This window comes from Myotis myotis, unplaced genomic scaffold (assembly GCF_014108235.1).
Source record: "Myotis myotis isolate mMyoMyo1 unplaced genomic scaffold, mMyoMyo1.p scaffold_m19_p_4, whole genome shotgun sequence".
NCBI lineage: Eukaryota > Metazoa > Chordata > Mammalia > Chiroptera > Vespertilionidae > Myotis > Myotis myotis.
The window spans coordinates 502528-512668 of NW_023416346.1; the positions used below are offsets into that span (position 1 = coordinate 502528).

At 36.5% G+C, this 10141-nt stretch overlaps 1 pseudogene; it reads right to left on the minus strand.

Moving 5' to 3' along the window:
* Window positions 1–5815: 5815 nt before the first annotated feature.
* On the minus strand, window positions 5816–5930 carry LOC118654938 (annotated as a pseudogene).
* Between the last annotated feature and the right edge of the window lie 4211 nt (window positions 5931–10141).

The following is a 10141-nucleotide window of genomic DNA, read 5'->3' on the forward strand; positions in this document are numbered from 1 at the left end:
GAAGAAGTGGAGGACTGCATCAGTGAGCTAGAAGACAAAGTAGGAAAAAATACCCAAGCATCTAGAAAAAAAAAAAAAAAAAAAACTTAAAAAATAGGAGGACAGCCTAAGGGAACATTGGGACAAAATGAAACGAAACAACATCCACATAATAGGGATGCTAGAGGGAGAGGAAACTGAGCAAGGAATAGAAAACCTGTTTGAAGAAATATTGACAGAAAACTTCCCTGATATTGGGAAGAAAAAACTCACACAAGTCCGATAAGCTCACAGAGTCCCAAACAAGATAAACCCCAAAAGACCAACACCAAGACACATTATAATGAAATTGGCTAACACCAACAACAAAGTAAAAATCTTAAAGGCTGCCAGAGAGAGACAGAAAGTTACCTACAAAGGATCTCTCATCAGACTATAGACTGATTTCTCAACAGAAACACATCAGGCCAGAAGGGAATGGAATGAAATATACAAAGTCATGCAAAGCAAGGGTCTGAATCCAAGAATACTGTACCCAGTAAGGCTATCAATCAAAATTGAGGGTGAAATCAGGAGCTTCACAGACAAAAAAGGAATAAGGGAGTTTATTACCACCAAACCAGCAATGCAAGAAATGCTAACGGGTCTGTTGTAAAAAAAAAAAAAAAAAAAAAAAAATAGGAAAAGAAGAAGGAACACAGGGGTAAAGAATAAAAATGGCAAAAAACAAGTACCTGTCATTAATAACTTTAAATGTAAATGGATTAAATGCCCCAATCAAGACACATAGGGTAGCTGAGTAGATAAGAAAACATATATCTTCTGTCTACAGTAAACCCACATCAGAACAAAGGATTCACATAGACTGATGGTGAAGGGATGGAAAAAGGTTTTTCAGGCAAATGGAAATGAAAAAAAGCTGGGGTAGCAATACTTATATCTGACAAATTAGACCTCAAAGTGAAGGCCATAACAAGAGATAAAGACGGCCACTTCATAATACTAAAGGGAGCAATCCAACAAGAAGATATAACTCTGGTAAACATATATGCACTCAGTACAGGAGCACCCAAATACATAAAAAAACTTCTGGAGGATATCAAGGGAGAGATTGACAGCAATACAGTCATAGTAAGGTACTTTAATACCCCACTAATACCACTGGACAAATCCTCTAAACAAAAAAATCAGTAAAGAAACATCAATCCGAAATGACTCACTAGATCAGATGGAATTAATTGACATCTTCAGAACATTCACCTCAAAGTCACAGAATATGCATTCATCTCAAGTGCACACGGGTCATTTTCAAAGATAGACCACAAATTGGGTCACAGGCAAAGTCTCTTCAAATTCAAGAAGATAGAAATTATATCAAGCATCTTCTCAGACAACAATGGCATAAAACTAGAAATCAACTACAATAAAAACAATAACAAAATCAAACACCTGGAGGCTAAACAGCATGCTATTAAAAAATGATTGGGTTAACAAGGGATCAAAGAATAAATAAAAAGCATCATGGCAACAAATGACAATTAAAACACAACAATCCTAAATCTATGGGACACAGTGAAAACAGTCTTGAGAGCGAAGTTCATAGCATTACAGGCCTACCTCAAAAAAAACAAGAAAAAACGGTAATGAATTATCTAACCCTACATCTCAAAAAGTTAGAAAGAGAGCAAGAAGAAAAGCCCAGTGTAAGCAGAAGGAAGGAAATAATAAAGATCAGAGTGGAGATAAACAACATAGAGACAAAAAAAAGAAAAAAAGAAAAAGAAACAATACAAAATATCTACAAACCAAGAGCTGGTTCTTTGAAAGGATAAAGAAGATTGATGAACCTATAGCCAGGCTCACCAAGAAGCAAAGAGAGAGGACCCAAATAAACAAAATCAGAAATGATAGAGGCGAAATAACAACTGATCCCACAGAAATACAAACGATTATGAAAAAATACTATGAACAACTCTAATCCAACAAAATGGACAGCCTAGACAAAATGGACATATTCTTAGAAAAAAAAAGCTCCCAAAACTCAATCAGGAAGAATCAAAAAACATGAATAGGCTGATAACTACGGAAGAAATTGAAGCAAAAATCAAAAATCTTCCAGCAAACAAAAGCCAGATGGCTTTACAGGGGAGTTCTACCAAGCATTCAAAGAAGAACTAAAACCTATCCTCCTCAGACTATTCCAAAAAATTAAGAGGAAGGCACACTCCCTAGCTCTTTCTATGAAGCCAGCATCACCCTAATTCCAAAACCAGATAAAGACACCACAAAAAAAGAGAACCATAGGCCAATGTCCTTAATGAACATAGAAGCCAAAATCCTCAACAAAATCCTAGAAAATCGGATCCAGCATTACATTAGAAAGATCAGACACCATGACCAAGTAGGATTTATTCCGGGGATGCAAGGATGGTACAATATCTGCAAATCAATAAACGTGATACATCACATAAACAAACTGAGAGACAAAAATCACATAATCATATCAATTGATGCAGAAAAAGCATTTGACAAAATCCAACACCCTTTCTTGATAAAAACTCTCAGCAAAGTGGGAATAGAGGGATCATACCTCAATATAACAAAAGCCATATATGACAAACCCACAGCCAGCATCATACTCAATGGGCAAAAACTAAAACCATTTCCCCTAAGAACAGGAACAAGACAGGGATGCCCACTTTCACCACTCCTGTTTGACATAGTACTGGAAGTGCTAGCCATAGCAATCAGAGACAAAGAAGAAATAAAAGCCATCCAAATTGGAAAAGAAGAAGTAAAACTGACCTTATTAGCAGGTGACATGATACTATACATAGAAAACACCAAAGATTCCATCAAAAAACTACTAGACCTAATAAATGAATTTGGCATTGTAGCAAAATACAAATTTAACACCCAGAAATCTATGGCCTTTTTATACACCAATAATGAACTCACAGAAAGAGGAATGAAAAAACAAAACAATCCCATTTACCTTTGCAAAAAAAAAAAAAATTAAGATACCTAGGAATAAACTTAACCAAGGACACAAAAGACCTGTACTCAGAAAACTATAGGATATTGAAAAAAGAGATAGAGGAAGACATAAACAGATGGAAGAACATACCATGATCATGGATTGGTAAAATCAATATCATTAAAACGTCCATACTATACAAAGCAATCTACAGATTCATGCAATCCCCATTAAAATACCAAAGGCATATTTCAAAGATCTAGAACAAACCTCCAAAAATTCTTCTGTAATAAAAAAGACCCCAAATAGCCACAGCAATCCAGAGAAAGAAGAACAAGGTTGGAGGGATCACAACACCAGATATCAAGCTATATTACTAAGCCACTGTTCTCAAAACTGTCTGGTACTGGCACAAGAACAGACAAATAGACCAGTGGAACAGAACAGAGAACCCAGAAATTTACCCAAGCCATTATGGTCAATTAATATTTGACAAAGGAGACAAGGGCATACAATGAAGTCAAGACAGTCTCTTCAATAAATGGTGTTAGGAGAATTGGACAGATACATGCAAAAAATGAAACTAGACCACTAACTTACACCATACACAAAAATAGAGTCAAAGTGGATAAAGAACTTAAATGTAAGATGGGAAACCATAAAAATCTTAGAAGAATCCATAGGCAGCAAAATAGCAGACATATGCCGTAGCAATATCTTTACAGACACAGCTCCTAGGGCAATGAAGACTAAGGAGAAAATAAACAAGAGGGACTACATCAAAATAAAAAGCTTCTGGACATCAAAAGAAACCATCAACAAAACAACAAGAAAGCCCACTGCATGGGAGAACATATTTGCCAATGTTATCACCGATAAGGGTTTAATCTCCAACATTTACAGGGAACTCATACAACTTAACAAAAGGAAGATAAACAATCCAATCAAAAAAATGGGCAAAAGATCTGAATAGACACTTTTCGAAAGAGGACATACAAAATGCTCAGAGACATATGAAAACATGCTCAACGTCACTAATCATTCGAGTGATGTAAATCAAAACAACAATGAGATACCATCTCACACCTGTCAGAATGGCTATCATCAACAAATCAACAAACAACAAATGCTGGAAAGGATGTGGAGAAAAAGGAACCCTCATGCACTGCTGGTGGGAATGCAGACTGGTGCAGCCACTGTGGAGAACAGTATGACATTTCCTCAAAAAGTTAAAATGGAATTTCCATTTGACCCAGTGATCCCACTTCTAGGAATATATCCCAAGAAACCAGAAACACCAATCAGAAAGGATATATGCACCCCTGCATTCATAGCAGCACAATTCACCATAGCTAAGATTTGGAAACAGCCTAAGTGCCCATCAGTAGATGAGTGGATTAAAAAATGGTTGTACATCTACACAATGGAATACTATGCTGTGGTAAAAAAGAAGGAATTCTTACCATTTGCAACAACATGGATGGAACTGGAGAGCATTATGCTAAGTGAAATAAGCCACACAGAGAAAGATAAATATCACATGATCTCACTCATATGTGGGATATAATGATCAACATAATTTGATTAATAAGAATAGATCCAGAGACAAATGGTAGGGGAGGGGGTTAGAGAGCAATCAAAGGACTTGTATGCATGCACATTAGCATAACCAATGGACACAGACACTGGGGCAGTGGGGACTTGCTCTGGGTAGGAATGGCTGAGGGGGTCAATTGGGTGAAAAGAAGACATATGTAAAACTTTAGACTATAAAAAATAATAATAATACTAAAACAGGCAAATTACATAGAAAAAATGCCCATGGTAATGAAAACACCTTTGGGATTGAGCCCCCTGAACCTCACAGGGTTCATAAAACATCAAGGTCCTTCCACTTTGCCCCAAGTGACTCAGAGTCAGAGTCGCTCAGTTAAGTAGCAATTAAAGTTGTTCCCTCACCTTAGCTACCCATATTTTCCTACTGTTGGTGATTATGCTGGGATCCTTGCTTTCTCCACCTAGAGTCCTCATCCTTAGCTGATCCGGTAACCAGCATAGACTCTGCATATTCCCTAGTCACCTGCCTGCTTTGATGCCATTGCTTCCAAGGCTTCTCAGTTGACTTCACTGAGGTGAACTTGTTCTGATTTTTTCAGCCTCTCTCAGTGCAGAAGTTTCCTGAAGCTGGGGAAGGGAACACCTGGAAGCATCAACATGAACTGGACCCACAGCAACCAACTGATCTTGACTGTCTGGAGAGGCAACGATTCTTCTGAACTCTGCAGAATTGGTGGAGTCATTGTGTTCTTTACATTAAGGAATTTTAATCTTAGCACCCATATGTTAGTTAATTGCAATTGTGATAATATCAATGAAGACCACTTTGAAGAACTGTCAAAAACAAGTGTATTTACCTTAAACTGGTGGTGGGTAATATTTTTGTTCATTGTTATCATGATTCTTTATACCTTACATAGAGGTTATAATTATTCTCTTATAGCTATTCAACATTTAATCACTGTTTAAAGAAATATTCTATCTATTTCAGGGGAGTTTTAAGGTTTTCTTCACCTGGGTTCAGGTTCCAGCTCCAACATGATGATGGGAAATGATAGCAGAGAAAAATGCTCATAATAAAATGGAAGAAGTCTATAAATCTTTAATTCCCTTAAAATTATATATACTTATTTAACATATACAGTAATATATGGATGCTATGTATAGAAACAATACTGGAATAAAATAAGACAAAATGTTATCAGTGACTATCTTTTAGGAAACATGATTACCGGTGACTTTCATTTCTTTTTTATACTTCTCTATATTTTCCAAATCTGCACCACTGAATATACTTACTTTAATAATTTGACAGGATAAAATGACTATGACATTATATATTTTGAGAGCCAGAAGCAAGATGAGAGTGGAGAGCTAAGTACTACACTTGATCTTAGCCAAAAGGCTGAGAAGCGATGGAGAGCTAAGTAGAAGGCAGGCCATGTAGAGCTTTGTGAGCTATCTCAGGACGTTGACACTCTATCTTTTAAATGGAAGTGGGAGGCCCAAGCTGGATGTCTAAAAGCTCATGCTAGATTCAGGGTTTCCAACAAAATATAGTGAAATGAAAGTATATTTGTTACACTTTTTTTTTGCACAAAGCTCACAGGTTTAAATGAAGGAAAACAAAATTCCATCTACAACGAAACTAATAAATGGCTACTACAATCCAAACAGTGAAGGATTTTTGCATTTAGGCAAATTTATGGGCTGATGCTGGAAGCTAACAAATAATTCTCCATATCTCAAGCAGGATATAACTATCTCTGTACATAAGTGAGAGGGTTTTGAGGCATCTACAAGCAAGCCTTTAGATATACTGCTGAGGTTGGGCTGGGGGAATGAGTGGGCCATGGTGGAATAGGGATCATCACTGTGCAGACTTGTATTCACCCTGAAGAACTATAGACAAAGCCATGGTGAAGAAAAGACACCTGGGATATGCCATTTTTGTTTTCCCCAGCCCAGATGAGGTAGGAGTGTCTTTCCTTCACAATCTAGATGAGGCAGAGATGACAACAGATTGCCATAAGGCTGCTGACAGCCACAGAGAGCAAAGAAAAACCAAAGCAAAACAGACAAAAAACAACAACACATATACATAAGTCCACGAAAGAAAAAAATTTCAGTGAGCTGATCCGTTAAAGCAACTAATCTCCCCTGTAAATGATACCTTCCCTTTAGGTGTGTGCTGAGAGATTTTGAAGACAGTTCACCCTTGGGATGAGATATAGATATAGCCACAAGGTTTTCTAAGCCACTATACCTGATTGAAAGCTGCAGGCTACCACAACATACTTCTTTTTATCTTTCCTTTTGTTGTTGTTGTTGTTGCTGTTAGAAGAAAATTTACCTACAACAAAATGCCCAAATCTTAAGTTTACAATTCAGTGAGTTCTGACAAATGTATAGACTTTGTAATCACCATTCTGATCTAAAACAAAATAGAACAATTCCATCCCCGCCCCCCCCCGCCCCCGCCGACTTGCAGTCAGTCTCTAACTCCTCCTCTCCCCACACTATTAATTTTTAATGATTAGTTTTCTTTGTGTCCTGATTAGGAAATATTTGCCTTCCTAAAGTCATAAAGATAGTCTCTTATATTTTATTTTAGAAGTTTATAGTTTTAGCTTGTTTGCTTAGGTCTATAATTCATCTAGAAATAATTTTATATGGTGTGAGATAATTTATTTTAAACATATAGATAACTAGTTGTTCTAGAAACCTTTTTTTAAATGACCTTTCTTCCATTGAATTATCTTGGCCTCATTATTATAAGTCAACTGTATACCTATCTATTTATGTATGTGTTATATTTTGTTTCATTAATTTATATGTCTTTCTTTATGCCTTGGTTTCTGTCTTTATTTTAGTAGTTTTAAAATCAGGTCATGTGAGACCTCTAACTTTTTTTAATCCCAAGGCTATATTGGCAATTCTAGATTCTGTTCCACGTGCTTCTGCTGCCCCAAAATCTGATGTCCTCAGTACAGTGAAACTGGTATACTCTGCTTGGTCTGCACCAGGATGGATCACGCCCCAAATCTTAGCCATACCTAACTGAGATAATGTACATAATGAGAGTTGGGACTTTTTGAGATTTTTAACTTTTTGAGTTAAGGACAACATAGATGAGAATTTGGATGCAGAGTTAATGATTAATGAGTTAAGACTTCTGGGGATCTATATTGCACATGGCATAGATATGATTTGGGGTGAGTTGGAAGACAGGCTGGGGGTGGGCTGTACTAGGTTAAATAGTGTCCCCGAAAAGTTCATGTCGATCCAGAACCTCAGAATGTAACTTTATTTAGAAATGGTATTTGCAGATATAATTAGTTAAGTTGATATGAGGTCATAATGGATTATAGTATGCATGGGGCATATTGTCCCTCAGAGCCTCCAGAAAAAAACAAAACACAACAAAATAAAAAAGCCTTGCTAAACCTTGATTTCAGACACTTACAACTGTGAGACAATAGGTTTATGTTGCTTGAAACCATCAAGTTTGTGGTACTTTGTTACAGCAGCCCTAGGAATGAATACAATGTTCTACCTGAGCTCCTTCTCCCGCTCTAGTTAGCCCAAGTGGGGTTTCTTCTGTTAAATAACAATCATTGGGGCCTCATTGCATGTCCTTTACCTGTGATTTTCATTTCTCTTTTGCATGCACTGAGGATTTGGAGGAAGCTCCAGGCAGTGTCAAGAGATGATCCCCTCCCCCATGCAACCTCCTGTTGATCACACTGGCTTAGCTGACATAGAATTTCCAGAACCATTTAATTAAATAAATATTTAAACAGTAAAAATGGCCTCAAACAATTTTTTTTTCATGACAAAGGGTACCATAAATAAAGTAAATAAAAAACACCTGGAAATATATTTTAGCCCATAAGAAAAAGGCACACAAAGAGTTCTTACAAATTGATAAGAAAATAAGGGAAAAAATCAATAGAAAACTGAGAAAAGAGTATAAACAGACTAGTAACAGAAATGTAATTCAAATGGCAAAATTATATGAAAATATGCTCAAATTCATGAGTAGTTAGAGAAATGAAAAGTGAATAAGCAATGGTCACTTTATATACAATAAAGTGGCAAAATAAAGGACAATGCTACCACTTCTTGGCAACCATGTAGGGAATAATGTCTTAAATTGCTGGTTCAAGTGAAGCATCAGAGCCTTATGTGAAATGTAACTTGGACATAGACAGCTTGTGGCTGATAAAGCTGCGCATAGATGTCACCTCCATCTAGTTTCTCATGGATTCATGCTTTATGTGTGGGGATCTTTCTTCTGGAGATAAATGGATGCTGCATCTGAAACACCAGCTGGTTTTCTGATGGAGAAAATGAAGGACAAATAGAAAAAGGCAAAAAGCACATGCCAGTGTAGTTTGTCCTCTTTTAAAACGCTTTTCCTGAAAGCCACTGAGAAACTTGCTCTCCTATCTGCAATGTGATCATATCCTGGAGATAGTTTGAAGTTTGGGCCAGGGTGATTTATTGATGGGTTCAAGGTTATGTTAGGAGAGACATAAAAAATGCAGCTGCCCTCAATTAAGAGGAAATGTACAATTATAAATAAGTTATACCAAAAGATTTTTTAAAAAGAGGATGCTAAGAAAGAGATATAAAATGTACTGGCAGGTCACAGGAAATATGGATAATAACAAAATAATTTTGCTGTGAATATAATATTACTCTAAAAAATAAAGGCCATTTAAAAAGAAATGTCAGTCAGAAAAAGCTAAGAACCATATGATTTCACTCATATGTGGGATATAAAACTGAAACTCGTGAACACAAACAGCAGCGTGGTGGTTGCCAGAGGGAGGGGGGTGGGGGAGCGGGAGCTCTAATATAAGGTGACAGGGGAAGATTTGACTTTGGGTGGTGGGTACATGGTGCAACATGCAGATTTGTAACATGGAAACCCACACCTGAAACCTGTATGATCATGTTGACCAATGTCACCCCAATACATTTAATTAAAAAAATGTTAATTAAAAAATACCTGAAACTCATAGACATAGACAACAGTATGGTGGTTATCAGAGGGAAGGAGTGAAGGTATAGCAAAGGGTAAAGGGGGCCAAATACAGTGACAAAAAATGATTTGACTTTGGGTGTTGGGCATACAATGCAATATATAGATCATATATCAAAAAATTGTACACTTGAAACCTATGGTATCTCATTCTTGTGTTGTACAAGAAAAGCAAATTAATACCTTATGCTTGAATAAATAAAAAATAGACTTCTGAACAAACATGACATTAGGTAGTAATAACCCAAGTACTCTATTTTCCAGCCATGAAGGAATTACAAATGTTATAAAGAAATGTGAAGTACTTGAACTAATTGGTTGGAAGTACGAAAGGCCTGATCCCTATAGTAGGCCAAGAAAAACATTTATAAAAGCAGCTGAACTGGTCATTCTTAATGGCATCCAATTTGCAACAGCTTGGATCTAACAGAGTTGAATGTGCTGTCTGAAACTAAATGAAATAATAGGATTGAATGAATACATAAACTCACACTTAGATTTTTTATTTAATATTTCATAGACTCTCAAGAATCTTCAATATGGAATATTCTGGATTCTGAATGCAAAGCTCAATGATA